Source organism: Lampetra fluviatilis, chromosome 5 (genome assembly GCF_964198595.1).
Source record: "Lampetra fluviatilis chromosome 5, kcLamFluv1.1, whole genome shotgun sequence".
Lineage (NCBI taxonomy): Eukaryota > Metazoa > Chordata > Hyperoartia > Petromyzontiformes > Petromyzontidae > Lampetra > Lampetra fluviatilis.
The window spans coordinates 2,084,560-2,106,426 of record NC_136279.1 but is presented as its reverse complement, the minus strand read 5'-3'; the positions used below and the strand labels follow the sequence as shown (position 1 = coordinate 2,106,426).

The 21,867-nt window shown below is 45.2% G+C and overlaps 1 protein-coding gene across 16 annotated transcripts in view; it reads right to left on the bottom strand.

Moving 5' to 3' along the window:
* LOC144932389 (myelin transcription factor 1-like protein) overlaps positions 1-21,486 on the bottom strand; it is a 268,350-nt gene extending 246,864 nt beyond the window's left edge. For 6 of the 16 annotated variants that reach the window (XM_078856378.1, XM_078856380.1, XM_078856377.1 and 3 more), the window contains exon 1: positions 21,089-21,482. The gene's annotated coding sequence lies outside the window, so the exon portion shown is untranslated. Of the gene's footprint in view, positions 1-21,088 lie in introns of all 16 variants that reach the window. The other 10 variants (XM_078856369.1, XM_078856376.1, XM_078856389.1 and 7 more) reach the window with 6 other exon arrangements.
* Positions 21,487-21,867: the final 381 nt, after the last annotated feature.

The window sequence follows — 21,867 nt, the reverse complement described above, 5'->3', positions numbered from 1 at the left end:
ATATGCATGCACAACTGCACCCAACTACAGCAGCCACTGTTGCTCATGATGATTTATGCTGTTGCTGACAATATTTCAGCTGCTGTTGCCGATGAAGCTGCTAATCTTGCTGCTGACGACGGATGCTGATGAATATGATTCTGTTGCTGCTCTGTCTACTGCTGATATTAATAATGATGATGTTGCAACTGCTGCTGCTGATTGACGATCATGCTGTCGATGCGAACGACGACGATGAAAACATAATTGAGAGTGTCACTCGATGCTGCGGATGATTGTAACAAGATAATGATAATGACCTTGAAGATGGTAATGATGGTGATAATGATGATGCCATGGCTGCTGCTGATGATGCTGGAGCTACATTGCTCGATATAGCGAAGCTATGATTCACCCACTTGACAATTTTACGAAAATAATCAATTGTTTTTTTTATATCTCATTTTTTTACGTCTCATTTAATGTCTGTTCACCCTGTTGGCCTACATATATATATAACATTAGCATGTCATTACACAAAATGTGCATAAATTACAAATAATTGACTTTCGCACGTATGACTCGGTGCAAGTGCATTGTGAGCATAACAATGGATTTCAATCAAATGATGCATCATTACATGCTAGGCATGCATATGAAAATCACTCGCTTACTAATTATGATTACTATATGCAAATGCTATGCTATTGTTACATCTGGGCTAATAGAAGCAAAAAAAGGAGTGTAGAAACGAGACTCGAAAACATGCGAATTTGTCAAATTGGAATTATGAATCAAATCGCCACCCCAAATCGTGATATTTAATTGAGTTGCTGGAGAGATGCATTGTTATACATCTAATGCGAGCAAGAAGCCTTTTTGTATTTAGCTCCCACCGTAGCTCTCAGTCACGGCGTCCTGACTTGAAACCCAACGGCTTCCAGTTTCAGACCCTTGTGGGCCACATACCTTGACATTAAAATTAACTACAATCATGCAATGACGTAAATGTTTTATTGTTTTGATTATGATTTTTTTTAAATGCCAGCCAGGCTCCTGAACCTCCAACCGTCATATCTCAAGTGAGAGTGAACCTTACCTGTTCGTACGTAGAATGATTTTAACCTGTAGGCTTTCACAACCAATATTATCCATAAGAGGTTTTTTTTGGGTTAGATCGCGTTTATCGTTAAACCCGCCACCACCCGACAGCCAATTAGTTTTGTCACCTTTTGCCATGTAAACAAAACATGCCAATTAGTTCCTGGTTCAGCACAGTGGTGTGTTTGAGAGTAAACCCACAACAGTTACAATTGTAACTGAACTAGTAGTTTAGTTTAGGTGACAAACCTTAATAATTGGCTGTCGGATGGTGGCGGATTCAAAGACATTCATATTTCCACGATCTAACCCAAAAAAAACCTCTACTGTGGAGAATGATTTTTAATCTTAATTTCCATCGTATACAAGCTTTTTTTTTTACAAATAATAGTCAAGGGAAGTCCCATCAGACGAGTGACACTGATGCCACCACCGTACCTTGCCACTAATTCCTGCTGCTACATCCCCAAGTTACGCAAACATTGCAAGTGTGAAGCAGCGTGCGCTGGCACTGCCAAGATATGCAATGCCCTGGGCCCAAGTATTCGCTCCGGAGGATGGGTGGGGGGGTGTTACCCTATGCTGCATGTAGATGGGGGGGGACACTCACATCCTCAACATTAGACCCCACCACATGTGCGAGACTGTGAGAGGTCAGGGCCTAACTGTGCGGTGACCACGGCTGCAGGATCTGGCAGAAGGAAGGAGGCGATGGCGAAGTGTGGAGAGACATCGACGCGGGAGGAGAAAGGGGGCGGCAATGACAATGCCGTTCGTCCTTCTTGATCTCGTCTCTCGTTATCCACGGATCCCAAGGAGCCGCAGATATTTTTCTAATGAAATAACGAAGAAGGGAAAGAAACCCTCGTAACTCGGCCACATTAAGAGCCGTGAATGAAGCACCCCCCACCGTCCCCATGCTGAGGCAATTCAGTTTCAAGCGTGCAAGACATTAGGTAACAAGCCCTAATGATTAATAATAGTTATTTATAAAAAAACACAAATATCGGAAATAATAATATGCACTGTTTACAAAAAGGATATCCTTCACTCTTGTCGTTGTTGGTGTTTAATAACAACACCAATGTTGGGGTTTTTCCATTCATTAATAATATTGGACCAGATGACCAGCAGTGTGGAAGAGGGAAGCAAGGTTTTGCCGAGGTACAAAGTCTTGTTTTTCACCCACTTGCTTACAGCACAAAAGCCAAAGATCCCCCGTATAGCCTTAAACAACTTTGGGGCAAGTGCTGTTCACGAGTAGCAGTGCCTATGAAGGCCGGCACGGCACACGAGGGGATTGGCTGGCCAGCACCACGCCCGGCCGCCTTTGTCTCCATCGTGGCGATGGAGACACCAGCTGCTCATTTACAACAACCACCAGCAACTGCCTGGTAGTTGTATTGGGAGTGAGCACCACAACGACCGTGAATGTCCTTCTTAAGATGACCTCTATTCAAACAACCCCAAGGCTCCCCCCCCCACTGCCCCCCAAAAAAAGAAAATGAGGTGTTCTCTTTATTTCAGCGCATTGTGTTCTTGTTTATTGGACGCTCCCGTCCCCTCGTTTACAACGCAGCGGGAATTTCCACACGCAGATTTCTTTAAAATAAAACTCAATTGTACGTGCATTCGAGACCAGCATTAAATTCCCTTCACTTTGCAGAATGGTTACTGGCTTGGTGTTCATCGGTGAATTTTAAGATGGGGGGGGGGGCTTCCTCTGTAGCCCTCTACTCACCGCGGATGACGCCAGCGTCTCTGATGCCGCCAGGATTATATAATGGGGACATCGTGCAGCGTGGGTAAAGCTAAATATCAAACGTCTAGTCGCCGGAGCTGCTTTTTCATTCTCAGGCAGGTTGTGTGTAAAGCCTGCCGAAGCAAAGCAATAATATGAACACAAAGACAAAGATCCCCCCTCTATGGCCTTGACAGACTGTTCGGGCAAGTGCTGTTAGCGAGCACCTCCAAAGAGCGGCACGGCAAAGTTCTTACACATCGAACTCGGTACTCGTTTTAGGCTGAGTCGACCTAGGGGAGGCCCAGAACCGGTTCAGATCATCGTGTTGGCCGTGGGTGGGAATTGAACCATTGTGCCACTGCTCCACGCTTGCACACGTACGTTCGCACACATACATGCACACACATCTACTGTAACACATACGCACACAGACTTTTCTCACCCACCCTCACCCCCACCTGTCCCTCACCCATCCCTCACCCCCACCCATCCCTCACCCCCACCTCTCTCCTCACCCCCACATATCTCCTCACCCCCACCCATCCCTCACCCCCACCTGTCCCTCACCCCCACCTATCCCTCACCTATCCCTTACCCCCACCCATCCCTCACCCCCACCTATCTCCTCACCCCCACCTATCCCTCACCCCTACCTATCCCTCACCCCCACCTCTCTCACTCTCACCTTTCCCTCACCCCCACCTATCCCCCACCTATCCCTCACCCCCACCTATCCCCTACCTATCCCCCACCTATCCCTCACCCCCAACTATCCCTCACCTATCTTCCACCCTCACTTATCCCTCACCCCCACCTATCTCCTCACCCCCACCTATCCCTCACCCCTACCTATCCCTCACCCCCACCTCTCTCACTCTCACCTTTCCCTCACCCCCACCTATCCCCCACCTATCCCTCACCCCCACCTATCCCCTACCTATCCCCCACCTATCCCTCACCCCCAACTATCCCTCACCTATCCCCCACCCTCACTTATCCCTCACCCCCACCTCTCTCCTCACCCCCACCCATCCCTCACCCCCACCTATCCCTCACCCGCACTTTTCCTCACCCCCACCTCTCTCCTAACCTCACCCTCAAGCTGCTCAAGGGGGCCAAGATTCATAAGCAAGAGAGGGGTGCACCAAATATTAGCTCAAACTCAAGAGTCTTATATAATACAGAAAATACAGATCTAAGAGCTCATCGTTCCAAAAAATACTCCTAAAGTACAGTAATTAGAATTGCAATCCATTTATTTATTTGCTTATTTATTTCACACAAGTGATGAAACCAAATTAAGTAGCTCGTCCAGCATGCAGTTACAGGGTGGTCCAGATGTCTTGTGTCCCCAGCCCCCCTCCCCATTTCAGTCTCTTAAGACTCAATATTTTGAAGTAAGGTTTATTTAAAACATTACTATGCAAAGGAAAATGTTTTCGGGGTCAATTCATTGGGGGGGAGGGGTAGGGGGGGGTCCCAGGGGGGGGGGGTCCCCAGACATCTGGACCAATTGGGGGGGGGCGTCACAAGACATTTGGACCACCCTGTACAGTATGGGTCGTGTCCCTCGTGACCTGTGACGCACCCAACAATAATGTCTGAGCACCCTCACTGCACTTGCTCCAGGCGGCGCTGGGGGCAGAAGTGGGGGGGGGGCAATATCTGGCCATATACTTTGTTGAATATTAAACGAATCCCCTATTATAAATACTGTACCGTCATGACGCTAACGTACAAACCGTATATATTTTTTCTTCAAATGGGCCATCCAATCAGGCCCCGAGAGCAAAGACAAACGCACACGTCGGTGAAAAAAAATGTTGGCGAGCGCCTATTAAACCTTGCATTGTACACAAGTGGAGACCTTGGCCTGCACCACACGTGCCCAGCCAGCCGTCGTCTCACCACTGTTGATTTTGACAGACCGCACTAGGTTTTCATTTTGAGCTAATTTAACCTGTGGGGATGCCGAGGCCAATTTGAGATATCAGTTGCCACCTCTGCAGTGCCTCCTGGCCAGGAATCAAATCCAAGTGGCCGTTATCCTCGTGCTGCGCGTGACCTTTGACACCACTCATCGTGCGCACGCACGCGCGCACACACGCGCACAAAGGGACTTGCGCCGAAGCGCGCGCGTTTCTTCATTGGCTGAGCAGGGTTTAACAGATGCTGGAGGCAAATGTAAAGTCTCCCTATCCTGGTTTCCACCACTCCCACTAAGCAGTGGCACCGTGTCAAAGTGTGGCTCTTCTTCCACTATGTGCTGCTACTCCGATACCATTCTGGAATGGTCCAAACTTTCAACAAAAACAGACGTGACGGAAACCGCACGCAACGTAATGAGGACTGCCAGAATCGTGGGGGAAATATTAATTTGCGCTGAGATTTTGCATAAATTTGGCCATATTCCTGCTCTCCCCAAACTAACATGAATCGGGATTCACGACTCCCTTCTTCACACCGTATCGACCTACGCCTTGCGCATGAGAGCTGGGGTCCACTTTGTCTGACTTTCATGAATACTACGATTCCTTCGATACGATTCGTATATAAATGATGGTCACATGCGTTATATCCTGTTTTAAATTACCTGGACACGACTTCAAGCCATTGCAGCGTTGCTGGTACAGACCCCGACTGTACTCACGTCTATCAATAAATACGTAATCTTCAGCCCTTTATCAATACGCTGCTGGGTAAAGACTTTCCCACACAATAACAGTCATCGGCATCGTTTGACCATACTTCACCGTGCTGGTCAGTCCAGATTGGTGAAGGAAGTTCCCAGGCCCGGTTCAGATTTCACTGTCCACTGGTGTTAGCCGGGAATTTTACACTCGGGTTGCCAGGTTCAGAGCGCAGGGTGACATCTACTGCACCACCACTAAGCTCCATAGTTGCACCATTACCTAGGAACCAACGCTACATGTATTGATGAGATACGTCGATGGCTGTATATGTATTTCCTCTTGGAAGAGGTTCACAATAACCTTATGCAACAACCCAAAAACCTCTAAGCAGCATGTACTCATCCTGGAAAATAACAATGCAGTGGTTTTTGGGTATAATAACTGTTCACATGAGGGTATATACATCTAATGCACACATCCAATGTCCACACACATGTAATATGAATTAACAGTGACCACACCAGGAGGGCAATTCCATTCTCACAGTCTCTCCACCTCTGCCTATTGTTCCATGATGACAGGAGTTTTGCACAACCACCATTGATGAGTTAAAGTTTTTATTTCGTGCGTTCTCAAGTACAGTATACGAGAAAGAGGGGTGGACGGGTCCAACCCACTTGCCATCTCGGCAGCGCGGGAGTTCAATTTGCATTCATAAATTACTCAAGAAATCTCAAAATCAAACTATGCAAAGGTAAACATTTTTGACAGCGCAACCATTTTAAATGAACCACCTCCCTCCCCGTGCAATCTGCGGCGACACCGGCCCCTGGGATTTGTTAGTGCACATCCCGGAGCGACACGCGGGGACTAAAAATACCCAACGCACTTTGCCCCCCACACCTCGCAACCAAATAGCAACCGACGATTGCAACAACTCCGCAAGGGTTAAAAGGCCTATCGGGGTGCCCAAAGTGTACGATGCCAGCCATGGCAGATTCACACATACATAGAGGAAGAAAAAAAACTTGCAATAACTGCTGCTAACGAGCAGACTCCTCAATGTACACGACTAGGAGTCCGAGCAAATAAAACATATATTTTTTGTTCAAGCCGCAATAAAAAAAATATTCACACGTGAATTTTTTTTTATATTTAGCGACGGCCAACAGGGTGTGTGGTTTTTGGGGCCGAGCGGTGGCTGGCACAAGATAGTTGCAGCGCACTGCACTGTGAACCCGGCGAGCTGAGTTTGATTCCCAGCCATGGCTCATGTCAGCGGCGAGTGATGTCTGAAGCGGTCCTGGGCCCCCCCCTCCACCAACCCACACTGACCAGCATGGTGAAGTATGGTCAAACAACAACCGTAACAAGCCTTGGCATGTGGAGGGCTTCATCCAGTAGTGGCCTGACAAAGCACTGAAAATTACTATTATTTAATAGGGCTAGACATTGCATTCACAAAATGCAATGGAAATATTGAATGTGAATTTCCCACTATGATTACGTGAATCAACTACCTCAACACATACTCTTTGGAATCGATGTATAACTTATTTCTCATAGATTTGCGATTGCTGAGCGCGATTTGGGTCGATGGGTGTTTGAACGCCATTGGTGGACACACGACGATGGTAACACGACGATGGTAACACGCTTCGTTGAGCTCATCATTTGTTGCCAGGTCGCTTCTGAAAAACAGCCGTGCAGCTCAGTGGACCTTACTTGGTAAAATAGAAAAAAAAATAGTTTAGAAAGTAAAGATATGAGAAGATGGCGGCTGGTGGTGAGTTCACGAGGCACCGCTGGACATGTCTGGAAAATAGCTTCAGAGCGCATCTGTGATTCCTCCAGTGTAAATATTCTGATTCCAGTGGATGTGTTGCAGCAGAACGTTGGCTAGAATGCATTTGTGTAAGGCTTGACGGCTTTACTGTAATAATATTCGTCAGTTGCCAACGATCCAGAGTGATCATTAGAGCAATGCTTATGTAACGTTGTTGCTCTACAATGCTTCTTACACAAAATCCTTCCCCCACTCTTTCCTCATGCGCCTTCATTGCTGAGGCCGCATGCCAAATGACAACCATCGATCGGCCCCGGTGATTGTGAACTCACAGCTCAGACTGCAACGGTTACGATTTAAAACGTTCATTTAAATACCCTTTGTCAATGCACTGCAGAGGAAGGTATCCCCCACGTCATGTTGGTAATGGGAGCTGTGTGTCCATACTTCACCACTCTGGTCAGTGTGTATTTGTGAACGGTGGCCGGGGGGGGGGGCCGAGAACCGATCCAAGTATCACTTGCCACTGATGTTAATCGAACTCGGACCATCGAGCTCATAATGCAGTGTGCTCATCGCTGTCAACCACTACATCCACTGTAAACGCCAATGTGCAAGTTTTGAATTCAGTCGCTCTGGAATGGTCCATTGTGTACCAGTTGTCATTTAAACATGTCGTCGTTAAAGGTGAACCATATAAAAATGTTATATTGAGAAACGTTCAATTCTCTCCATGGGTGTACACTAAGATTACTTGCACGAGGTAAACGGGATATGGTATTTGTCTTGTATGTGTATACTATAGCGTGCACGTACGCAAACGCACAGGACCTGCGCATCGGATCGGTGCATCACATTTGTACATCCCCGACCGCTCTCCGCGTTTAAGTGAATCCACCGCAAAAAAAATCGGATGGAAAAATTAGATTGAGACAGGATGAGGCACGACCAAGGGTGACGCCACGACGAATGGTCGGGGGGGGGGAAGCTGGAAGTGCCACTGGGCAAATCGACCGAGGACCGTCTAGACCCTTTACCCCCCTCCATCATAGCGCCCCACTGGTCTCTCCCAGCGCCACCACCACCAGCAGCAGCTCCCCCCCCCCCAGCCCGTGCCCTCCCCCGCACTGAGTGAGTGGTCGGTCACTGCTCCTCGCGCCGTTTGATAGATCGCTGATCGTGATGTCGCCGTTTGAAATCATCTGCTTTCTCCTTCAACATCTTTACCCCCCTCCCCCCTTCTCCCCCCACCAGCCTCAACCCAAACCACCCCATTATAACAATGTAGCCGCATTAGCTCCCACTGCTGGCCACGTACGCTGTCGTGTATTGTACGATTGCCCGAAGCAGCCAATTGCTCAATGCACCTTCGATTCGCACGGTTGGCTTACGTAGGGTGCAAATTAAATTCAACATACCGACAATGGGAAGCTGATGCACTTGCTCTGCTGCAGCTAGACTAGTCTGGGAACCTCTCATGCTGGCTGTCCGGACTGTCGGCTCTCTTCTTTACGTTCAAGCTCAGGCTCCAGACATTCCTCTTTTTTCTCGCCTGCCACTGACTTTGTTCACTAACGCTGTTCTCGTTGTGGTGGTTTCGTACGCCCCTCCTTACCTCTCCATGTAACAGGTAAAGGCGCAGCCTGGAAACTGCTTGCTTATGCGACTCTTGGCAGAAGGGCCTCCTACTAGAGGGAGCTCTAGAAAGTCCCCCCCCCCTTAGAGGGCATTTCCATACTCTTCCGCTCTGGCCAGATATCCTGGAAGAGGTGGAAATACCCATACTTTACCCCACCACTGATGCACCCACTGTTGGGTGGACAGAGCCGGGCAGGGGTGGGGGGGGATTTAAGAAACTTGCCGTTTGCTTCAACCCCAAAGTGCGAACTGCAACCCCACACACGGGCTGACCCTGGTGGGCCCTCTTCATGCCCAACTGCCAACATCCCTCTTCAGGCCGTTTGTCACCTTGAGATCCTGTTGCACCTGCATCATCATGCAGGTCCCCACCAGTACTCCGTCGCGGGGTAGCTTGACGACATTCTCCCGCACGTTGTAGCGGTTATCGCGCTGCTGCTGCTGCGCCGTGAACCTGGTGAGGCTGTGTTCTATTCCTGGCCTTTAGGGCTAATGTCAGTGGCGAGTTGATGTCTGAACCGGTGCTGGGTGTACGCTAATTAACCCGTGCTGAACGGCGGCGTGGTGAAGTAAACAACCCCCACGTTCCTGACACGGCCTAGGGATGCATTCCACCAACAGTGGATTGCCAGAGAAATTGTAAATTACTCTGGCTACATTGCTATAAATAAGTCCCAGAAGGTTAGTGTCTCTGCAGAATGCACAAGTAGAGCGTTCGTTCGGTCTGTGGCAGTCACGGTTATCTTTTTTTTGTTGTAGCCAGAAATCTATTTTAGAATGTGGCTGTGGTGCGGTGTCTCGACGTGGGGTCACATTCAGATGGGTTTATAATTACAAATTGTATCATCCCTCCTTCGGCAGTACATTCCACATTAGCACAAATTACAGTCAACCAGGTAAAACAAAAACGTGGATAATGCAAAAAAATATGTCTCATTAAAACATTGTCTACCTACATTAAATGGTAGTGGAAATGTCAAATGTATTGTCCATTTTCAGTCATCGTTTTACTTGCTGACAGAGGTGTGGACTCGAGTCATGTGACTTGGACTCGAGTCAGACTCGAGTCATGAATTTGATGACTTGCGACTCGACTTGGACTTGCATAACAATGACTTTGTCCCACCTCTGCTTGCTGATGTTTTTTTGTCGTCATGTGGGCACTGACTCACTGACCCTCGATGATTGAGGAGCAGCCAATAATGAGACCAACGTGCACCGAAGAGGCACAAAGGATGAGCACGACCCGAATAATCCCCACGGATACGACCCAGAGTCGATAGTTGACTCGAGTGCGAAAACAAAAGTAGTCTGCCTTTGCATGGCAAAACTGTTCCCTGCCATACAACGGTAGAATATCCACCACCGTTGAGTTGAGACCACCAATGGCGATAAGCACCGCCAAATATGTTGCACATGAGGATACGTCTTGTCTGTGTACACTGCACAGGGTCGTGGGAATTATGAAGTGTGTGTGTGTGCATTCATGTTTAGGCAGTATTCAGCAATTTCATGAGAACAGGACTTTACTCAGAGAGAGAGATTGATGGTTTGTACTAGTACCATAGCTCAAACTATAATATATAACCCATAAAATGTATCAAATGAATGACCCTATGAATCTCAATGGCCTCTTATATGGTTATATAAAGGTCATTATATCAATATAACAATGCCAACCCAAAACCTATTTAAATGTAATATTATTTTCTTTACATTTTGTTGCTTCCCCTCCCCCAAAATTATATTTCAATTGTGCTTTTGGTATCATCGTGAGATGAAGACTCTTCATTCGGAAATCAGCAGCAAGCAGTGCATCACTGTGTATCACTCTGTGACAGACTCTGTGACAGAGTGATGCACTGCCGTAGCCTTGACATCACTCCAATCGGCCTCTCTAGTCACCCTAGGGGCACCCCTATTAATGCCATGCAAAGGCTGCTCATCCGTATGTCTATCAAGCTGAATGTTTCATATCGCGGACTCTCTTTGTCGTGGGCCACCTGAAGTGAAACGCCAAATTAAGGTGATGGCTTTTTTTCCCCACCAATTGTTGACACGGACTGAGACCATTCATCAACGTGGACACGCTTTGCACGCAACGCGGTGCATCTCAAGGGACTTTTTCGGGTGAAATATTTTAATTAATTAATAATTCAACACTTGGAAACCCATTTTAATCAAAAATGTCTGCTCAGATTCAAACCCAACCCAGGGTTTCTCAACAACGCTGGCTCGGATGCTCTAACCGCTAAGCTGCTTGGCCACCTTAAACCTATTGATATATTATGATTTTCAGAAACTAGTAAATTTGTAACTTTTAATTATGATACCAACCTATGGCAGTCTGCATTTCAGCACCAAAAAATAGGATGGTTGTGGCAATTCCTGTCGATGATAGGTGGTGGTGATGACTGCAATACAGCATTGTTGATTGTATACTGTATTGGAACATCACAGGGCTCCTATGGATTACAGTGGTCGTGGATAATACCGCGGTCAAAACTAACCACCTCTTTTGGAGTCCACCGTGCGGCAAGATGTGGCGGCGATGCTTCCGAACAGTTCTCAAGCGCGAATTGCCACCTCTCTGCGTGTTATTGTTTCTAGCGATGTATAGTTTTGTGTACAGTGCTGTGTTTCTCACCACAGCAGCCCTCCTGCTCACGCCCTCCCCCTACTCTTCCAACAAAATCCATATTATCCCCTTTTGTTCTCCCGATACGTCTGGCTTGTTCAGATGCTGCTTTGTTAAGGTCTGTATATCGGGGTGACCGGTGACCACAGCTCCCATCGTAAACAAATGCTGCGATGCACCCACGGTGTGCCGAGTTTCAGTCGGTAGCGCCTTCAGGTGGAACAAAAGATCGCGATTAAATTTTTTTTATTTTTAAATCTAGGATCGCATTGCTCCTGCAGCAGCAATGCAATCACTGCAGCAGCAGCACAAAGTAGCATAGGCGAAACACATTTCAGCGGGGAGCTTTCAACCGATGTATCATGCGGCTATACAAGAACAACAACGATAACAATGCAGCAGTGGTAATAATAATAATATACAGCCCTTTGTCAATCCACTGCTGGATGAAGGCCTCCCAATTTACACGACGGCCATGATGTTTGATTGACCGTACGCGTTGTCATCGTGACGGTCAGTAAAAGGACGTGACGTTGGTATTGGGCGCTCGGACTCGTTCAGATATCGGCTGCAATGATAAGGTTAATTGAATTATGTTTAATCTGTCTAATCTATGATCCCACTGCTCAATAGGCATGCACTCACGTGAGGAATGCCAAGCCCACCACAAGGCAACGCCGTTCACCAAAGCCTTCTGCGGATTCAGCTTTCACCCGGCTGGTGCAGTGGGTAGAGCAACATGACTCCCAGTAGGAGGGCTGTCAGTTCAACTCTCATTCATGGGTCAACTCTACCAATCATTCATCTGAGGTTGATAAAATGTGGTACGTGGTACCACTTTGTGGAAGGTCAACAGTTGTCCTATGGCTGGATTTCCTGTCATAGGCTCATGGAGTTTCCACCACTGCCTGATACTAATTGAGAACGAAGCCACTCTAGCTTTTTTTATATACTTGGATTCTACATTTTCAGCCGAGCCTCACAGAGCAGTTTTTCCTGACGCTCCTAATGCCAATTTAAGGCACCTTTGGGATTCTTCTCTTACTGTTATGGCCCAGACTTAGAGAGCGAGACTACATCACCTTTTAGGATTCGCACACTTAACAATTACTGCTGGAGGCACAGACCTAGACGGTGCCTAGAGTCGATCGTTCCTGTTGTACCGCTCAGCGGCCGGCGGCGGTGGCGACGACGGCGACAAAACGCGGCCAAGAAAGACGCCGTGGAGAAAGAAGGAGACTGGCGTCGAGAGGGCCGTGCGGGGTGCCCCGCTGCTGCTGCGGGCGCTCGACCCAACTTGCTGGAATTCTCCCGCGAAGGCCGTCTCTTCCCAAGGGGAGGGCACAGAGGGCAGGCCTCTCCTGAGGTGCCTTCGCGAGGAACGAGCTACCGCCGCCGAGGCAATCGGCACGATCAGAATCAGAAATGTATTCGTACTGGAGGAATCCGAAGAGGGTGTAAAGCTCTTTTTGTACAGATTTCCTCGCGGCAGGGCGAGGAGGAAGAGGAGGAGGAGCAGCAGCCGCGGCTGCCCGGTCCGGGGTCCCCTTCCCCCCCCCACAACTGGGGTCTCCGGGGCTATCAAGGCCCATGAGTCCCAGTGTCCAAGTAACTCATTCTGAGATCGAACTCCAACCAGCGAGAAGACGATTCGGAGTGAACGTACTTTTTCTCATCGCCTTCATGTGGTTTGCTGGCCAGGGGAACGTGTTTTTTCGTCTTCTTAGTTTGGTTGTGTGGAAGGAGAAAAAACACCCCAATAAAAACTTGCGTCATCTTGTTTTTTTACCCCCTTGTGTCACGCCGACTTACGTTCCCTGCTGCTGTGGTCTGGTGAACGGAAAAAAAATCAATCCCCCACAGTACTGTCGACTTATATTATAGATTCACTCCATTTCAGTCTTCATAATTCACGTTGAAACTCCTAACATTCGCAAATGTTTCATGAAGTTTTGGAGTTTTTCGTGACTTAACACACGACTCCTGAAATTCGCTAATTGTTTGCGGACAAACTCCCAAGATCCGCGAATTTGGATCATTTATCACGGTGCATCGCGGATTTTAAGATTCGCGAAAATAGTGTTTACTCTGTTGGGAATATTTTAAAAGATTATTCCATCATATGAACTAAGAAAAAAAGATTTCCTGTAAAATCAAATGAGCGTCAAATGAATGCGATTTCTGATAGATCCATTGGTAATTGTCATGGAGAATAGCATTGATTATAGGTGTACCTGTATCGACCTGTGATATACATATATACTGTAAAGAATAAACAGTCCTCTGAATAATCTTTATCCAATTATCTTAAAGAAGGATTACCAACAACCTAAATTGGATTCGCAAAATTCAAGAAAACAAGGATAATCCAATGAATCGTAAAGCTTGTAGCTGCCACGTGACTCCATGAAAAAGTGGCAAAATAAATTAATTAGATAATTCATGTAAAAAGCATAATCTGATCATTTGCATGATAATTGGATGTTAATAAAAGAAAACTTCAAAGACGGTTTAAACAGACTCTGAATGGGCTATTATTTAATTACTGTAAAATCATCATAGTTAAAGCATCACCGATATAAATAGGCACATTTGCAGATATGCATGCAGAAATATACATGCACCCACCGCACCTTCATTACAGATGTAGTTCTGCTTATATTTAACACCAGAATCATGTACAGTATATACTTGTGTGGGTACAGTATTGTCGTGCTGTTAATGTGGCCCAGAATATTTTTTGTCTCCCAGCACACCGCAAGGGCATTTAGCTCCAAGTGAGAATCGTAACGGGACTGAAAATCTGATAATGCACTATTTACGACTAATCCAATTAATTATATATAACATGTCCTTTATAATACACACCGATAATGAATGCTGCTAATGTAACAAGCAACAACATGTCTACGTTTTAATGTCCTAACGGTTATTTGATATGCTATGAGACGGCTAATTAGAAACCGTCGTAATTATAAGGGACACGTCATCACTCCATCTTCAGTCCACTGTCAAACCCTTCCCCAATTATCACACTTTTCTTGCACATTCTGCCGATCGTAAAGCGTTCCGATAGCAACCGCGCGGGGCAAACACGGACAAAAGATAATTGTGTCTTTTGATAACATCAACAATAATGTGAAGAGGTCATTACGGCCAATATATGTCACACCGCGACCACCCACCACACCGTTTCCTGTTGCAAGTTCCCTCGGCTCTGACCCAGTTGCCACGTGACCTCCATTGTCGGGTTCTCAGTGTGTCCTGCCATCTGGCTTGAGGTCTTCTCCTTGGGCAGTGACCTTGGTTTGAAATGTCTGGTGCCAATGTAAGCCAGGTGTCTCGCGAGAGTCAAGGTTCAGGGGACACGGCAATTTACAGTCTCAGGATTACAATTGTAATCGAAAATAATCCCAAAATTGTCTAGCACCGTATTAAAGTCAAACAACTACAGTACCAGTCTAATCTAATCCCTTTAATCTAATTCCTTTACAAAAAAAATGGATTAGATTATGTATGTTTCAAACGTAAGGCTATCATAGGCTTGGATTATGGTATCCAGTAATTTAAATCCTTAAGATTACAATTGTAAACCAAATGTAATCCACAGGTAATCCTTTGCCTTTAAAATATTTGCGTTGTGTAATCAAACACCTTCAGTGTGCTGAGTAATGCAAACAAAGAGGGGTGGGTGGGGTTATTGTTTCTATGTATGATCATTACTCAGCTTGTTTATCCAAAAAAGTCTCTCAACACTTTTTTCAGGAGGGTCCTGCCAAAGTTTTCACAGTAGGGGGCGATGTTGCAGCTACTGCAGTGTAATCCCGATTTAGAGATGTGCAGGTAACCCCTCAGCATTGGGGTGCTTGACCAATACGTACCAGTTACTTTGACAGGTAGTAATGCAGAACTGTGATATTTAAATATGTATTTCAAATCGTATTGCTCTTTAAAGATTGAAAACTTCAAATAATATTTGTCGATTATTTTGTATTCTGGCATGTCCATTATTTCTCCCAATGACTTTTGTTGGAAAATATCTTCGAATGTTTCTGGGAACAACCTTTGGAGGAATCCCGCCTAAATATTAATGTGGAAATTACATACCTCGACTGTGGAATGATGCCTCAATACACTATTGCTGCAGTTTAAAAAATGACAAATGACTAGTGTTCAGGATGCCAGAGGCATTAGCCTCCTATCAGATGTGTGTACTTGATGTTGTTGTTCTCGAAGATCAGAGAAAATATAATAATAGACATTATAGAGACTCAGCAACTTAGTGAATCTGGATTCAGAAAGAGGTTTATACCATTGATCACATAGACGCTAGCAATAAGTGCACAGAAAAGACACACGTCAAGTGCCATTATGCCTGGCTGTAATAAACCATGAATGGGCATTAATTATGTGGAAATTGATGCTGTCGTCGAAGGTCTCGCTCTCCGAGTGCTTAATAATAAAATAAAAAGTAAATAGTCAAAAACCATTTGCAAAGTAGGAGCTACTGCTTCATTGAGATTATGCACAGAAGGTGGCAAAATAGAAATCAGGGAGATACGTTCTCGACAATGTCACACACGGCAAACCAAGAAAATGTGTTTTTATAAATCGTACTGGAGAGAGAAATAAATGAATGAGCATGAACGGAGAAAGGATTCACAATCTCAAGATTTGCCGTGGACTGAGGCGTGATAGCAACCAAAGGAAATGAGCTGCAGGAATTTGCTGAATAACTTCAGACAGAACTCGGCATATCAACCGCGAATGCTGCTGTCAATATAACTTAATGTAACAGTCCGTTTACCACGTACATAAACATTTGTCTGTTTGATGCTAGAAGAGCTTGTATGTCATTAATTTAAGTTCTGTTGTCATTCAGTGCAATCAGGATCACCATTATATTCATAATAACGTCCCTTCTGCTGGGTTGTTTTCTGTCTGTGTTATCTAATTAGGACTCAACCCCTTCGAGTTTCCCTCTCGTATTCTCCTCGAACCCTTTTCCTAGAATATTTTAAAGGACATTTTGTGGAATTGCCCACATTGTTGTTACATTCCTCTTGTATCGTCGTATTTTTGGAAGTCTTCATCGTTTGTTTTTCCCAATAAAGCGCTCCTAGTTTTATAGTTTTTGGGTTGTGTTTCCTATTTTAATTGCAAAACCTCATCGAATCGATAATTGATTTTCTTTATGGCATTGGAATCTAATTGGTATTAATAAGTTGCTCACTCTTATGTTTGGTTTATTAGTACCAAATACATTTGTTTACATTATTATATCAGTTAGACAGTAATATGATATCATTTTTTCATCTTTTTCCTCAATTTTATTTCAATCGAGTTATTGACGTAAAGTCATAAAGCAAATAATCCATCCAAACATCTGCCAGAGCAGACCACCCCGTGTGACAGATAACGGTTGCAAAAATATATTCTCAGAACTTCTGAAAAGCCCTTCAGGTGGCCTTTTTATATTTACTCAGCAGGGGCTGTACTTTCCTCCAAATCCTGCTATGAGATCATCGCATGACAGCGAAAGCCAATATGTTTTAATACCCAGAGATGGAATTTATCCAAATTTAGTGAGACAACATTTTAGGTGATGGGATTTTCACTGACCAGGCCAAGGCCATCAACATTGGTAGACTTGAGAAGCCGCTTTAATCATGGTTGGCTGCTTTGATTCGGACCCAGGATCTCAGCAGTGCCAGCGCAACGCTCTGACCTCTAAGCCCACTCACAATAGTTCAAATCTACGCATATGTAAAAATTAGGAATCATGTGCAGAAGGAAACTATAATTAGGGAGCAAAATACATTAAAATGAATACTAAACTACCAGAACGTGGCCTTGAAACAGATTACTCTTCGAGGATGTGCATAATAATTGCCGTACTTAACCGACGGCTAGGTTACGATTTCATCTCTGGACTAATTCTGGTGTTAAAATGTAAAAGTAACTCCTGGGACAGAGCCACCAAATGGAGCTCTGGGGGATCGTGCGAATGAGCCGCAAACTCGCTTTGGTGCTGCGACAATCTCTGTGGAGTCGACTCGCCAACACAAGCGATCCCCATGAGGTTTATGAAAGAGAAAAGGTTATTACAAATTAGGAATGAAAATGGACAAATTGTCACGACGTCCTACTGGTTTGACCATCGCTATTCACGTATAAATTGGTGGGAACTACTTTTCCACCAACTCTTAAATCCACTTCTATATACAGCAAACAAAGTACTGGAGAGATTCCATGAACTGCTGTTGACTTGTGGATTTAGATTTAAAACACAATTCCTCTACTATACAGGTCTAACTAAATACTGAATTAAATTCTACCTCATTTGAATTCTCAATCCAGATTTTAAGGCTAGAAATTAAGTTGGTAAGCCTAAAAAATGTAACACTGCAGGCAATAGTTTACCTCTGAAATGGGTTTTTAGCTGTACGTTTGCTCAGCATCGTATAAGCATACACGTGTTACACGCGGTAATGCGGTTAGCTTACTCACAAAGCCATAATTGAAGGTGTACCTCAGTATCTTGACATTAAGTGCCACATATCCTCTATAGTACACCAACTCCAGATGCTGCTGCTGAATCTGAGCACAGGTGGGTGTCACTACAGCCGATTCCAGTCAGCTCCAGTGCCCTTCATCATCGACAGACGTGGTCATTGCACTGCTGGATCAAGGTCCTCCCGAAGCCGCTACCTCTTCTCGTGATCCTACGATTCAACAATCCACCCAGCACCTGCACTCCAACTGATTTCATTGCTCCATCTCCTTGATAGACGTACTCTCGGACGCACTTAATACATTTAATATCGAAGTCCATTGTACGTAGTGGAACACTAACCTACAACCTCTGTATAAGTTGGCTGTCTTGTAACTATCATTGCATTAATAGTAATACATTCACAGCCGTTTTAAATCCACTGCTGGATGAGGGCCCCTCTCGATGCCTTGACAATTCATCGGTGCTGTTTGGGCATACTTCACCATGCTTGTTCGTGTGGGTTGAAGGGAGTATTTGGAGGGGGTGAGGCACATGAATAACTCGTATAGCATTGCCGAAAACAAAATTGACTTAATGGTCAATTCACTTGAGTCCTCTTTGCAAATTGTGAGGGTTTCTGCTTTTATTTCAAATGTGCCAGAAAAGTGATGCCCGTATTACATAAACCCTCTTGCAGTTCTCAACAAATGCTGGGGTGGGGGGGGTTAAGACTCAAGGAGGAAGGAGCCCCAGCTAACCCCCACAGGACATATCGCTAGAAAAACGGGGCACAGGTGATTTCATTAATTCAACCCCATTCGGCAATATATTTTTTTTATCAGGTTCTGATCGGGTAAAATTGATGAGCATCATTGTCAAGGTGCGGGCGGAGGGAGACAATGTGAACAGCAAACAACAAAAAAATCCACGTCTCAACCACGTGTGACGACGCTCCGTACTGTATGCATTTGTCTTTTTTTTTCTCTCACAAAATCCAGACACAAGAAGAACACGGTGGCTAGACCACGGCTGACTGGCGGCGTTCATTCCCTAGGAGTTCTTCTACACAACACCGATACAGAGCAATTTTAACACAGCGATGTCAGAATGTGTTTGACATATTGATGCATAAACTGAAAAAGCTATGCGGTACTTGTATTATCATTTTCTATCACGGTTGAACCATACATATTTTACAGTCAAATTCCTTAGAATGTCGTCTTGTTTTTGTAACAAAAATGTTGACTGATCTCAATTAAATATTTCGGGCTCCTTGCAAGAACACCGATATTGTTTTTGTAGTTACCAATCGGTAGAATCAGTGTGTGATTCGTGCAGTAAATGTTAATCAATACACTTGTAGTCCAATAAGCCACAATCTGCAATTGGCATTTTTTAAATTTCAATCTCTCTATACTCATCGAGTATTTGTAATGGACTGTACACATCACACATTTCCCCCCACAATACAAAATCGAAACACTGTGATGCAAGCAATTTTAATAAAACATTCAACCCTAAACGTAAAACATCTTACATTAAACAGGCATTCTCGCATGTATGTTATGTAACATGACCCAGACTGTATTATGTTCTGGAGAACTGAAATTTGATATTAACCCAATCATATATAAAGTTGTTCAAACACACACACGTGTAAACAGAATATTACTTGTTAATAATGATCATCAGACTTTAAACCGTAAACATTTTATTCCAGCAATCCAGAGGCTTCAATTATGGGAATACTTTACCCAGAACAATCGGTATGTATACTGCAATGCATTGAAATTGCAAATATTTGAGATGCAGAATTGTTACATAAACTTCAGTGGATAGTTAAACATGCGGTGCACATTATTTCAGTTGCATACTTTCACATTTTGCTACAACACAATCCTCTACAATTTTCTCTCAGTTATTACAGGGGTTATAAAATCTGCATAATCACTCCTAATTGGCATACTTTTGTAGCTCATTTAAGAATAAATGTATCATGATAGAATATTATGTTGTTGCTATTTGCTGGGATCTCTACATTTAAAAACATAAATCACGGTGACATAAATTCCTCTTTGCAGTCTTAAGTTCAATTGTGTGTATGGCCTAATTGCTATAACCTGCACGCACCGTATCCCCTTGCATCAACGTGCACAAACTTATTCACGACTCTAATTATAATGAAGAACTTGATTAATATTGTCGTTGTTGGATGATGATAACAAGAATACATTTGCGTGGAATGCAAAAAAGGTACTTTGTTTTTTGCTTTCAAAAACCAATTTGAGACAATACCACCACGTCCAAGTTGTTATGTAACTATTTCAACATCTTCAGGAGGAGGTTTTTCCCACGGCAAACCCCTAACCCTGGTACGTACGTTGAACTTCTTTTGCACAGTACGTAGCCATCCGTGCTCAACGAAGGGGTTAGTAGTGGTAGTCAAATTCGGTGCCGTAGGTGTTAATATCGGTGTTACCTGGAAGCACCGACTGGCTTCCCCCCTAAGGGCCCAGTATGCCTCGGACAACTCGTGCCAGAGGATCGGGAGAATTGACAAGGCCACTTTGTATTGCCAAACATTGTTCATTTACAGAGTACCCAATTTGAATGGCAAAGCAGGAAGCTCTGGGGAAAGGATACGTTTAATTACCACCTTGGGTCTTGCAAGATCGCAGCTGTCAAAGGTGTTCTTTTCAACAATTTCCTTAATTCTACATTTTGTTTCATTGTGATTGACGTAATCCTCACAATGGATCATGTCGGAAACGTTGAGGTTTTCTGTGGTCTGTGCATGTATCGATGTGGTATCGCCCAGACATACAGACGGCTGCACAACTCTCTCACTTTGTACGGCTCTGCAGATTTACAAATAAAATGACATTCGACCGACGTGAAATCGCGCTGTCCCGCAAACCACCCGGTTTAACACCTCTCGCAAAAAAACAAAGCAGCAGTAGTTTAAACACAAAGGACGACGCCTTAGCGATGGGATCATTAAAGAATGAAGAACGGACAAAGTGATGTAGAAGGGAAAAAAGAGAAGAGGGTTGCAAGCAGCATCCTCACTCACCTGGGATTCTTGTGCAGGCTCCGGGCCGGCAAATAGTTGACTATTAATTGGTTGGCAAAAAAAAACACGAAGAGAGAAGAGTGAAGAAGAGGGGGGGTGGTGGTGGTGGCCGACCAACAATAAAATATCTCTTGAGGAGTGCTGCTGTGGTGATGTTGGTTGGTGGTGGTGGTGGCGGTGAAGGGGAAGTCAGTCGTAGTGATCTTATAGCTGTGGCACGCACCGCTCGTATCACGGGGGGGGGTGGTGGTGGGAAGAGGGAAGGGAGAGAGGAATAAAATCTCGTGCAGTTCGCCTTGCTGTGGTTGGCCCTCTGCAGGCTGCGTCACTCGGTGTGCAGACGCCGTTATTAGTCTGCCGGTTGACTCAGCTAATGCGCTTTTCCTGCAAATAGGGTGCCCGTGGGGCCGCCACAACATGCTGCTGCTGCTGGTGGTGGGGGGGGTAGGGTGGGTGGTGGTGTTAGAGAGAGGGGGGGGGATGAGCGCCGTTGTGGTTGGTGGTGCTGCTCGCTAAAAGCACTTGCCCCGCAAGTCTGCGAAGGCTATACGGGGGATCTTTGTCTTTTGTTCGTGGTGGGTGGTGGTGGGGGGATTCGAATGTCTGCCGCGTACTGTAAATCACCTTGGAGCACGTGAGACTGATGAAATATACACTGGCGACGAGTGGCCAGACACAACAACCACCACCACCATCCTCTCGTCTGGTGCCGCTGCCGCTACTGCAGCAACTGAATGAGGGGGCTTGGTGGCGTATTACGGGGCGTTTAATTACAACCC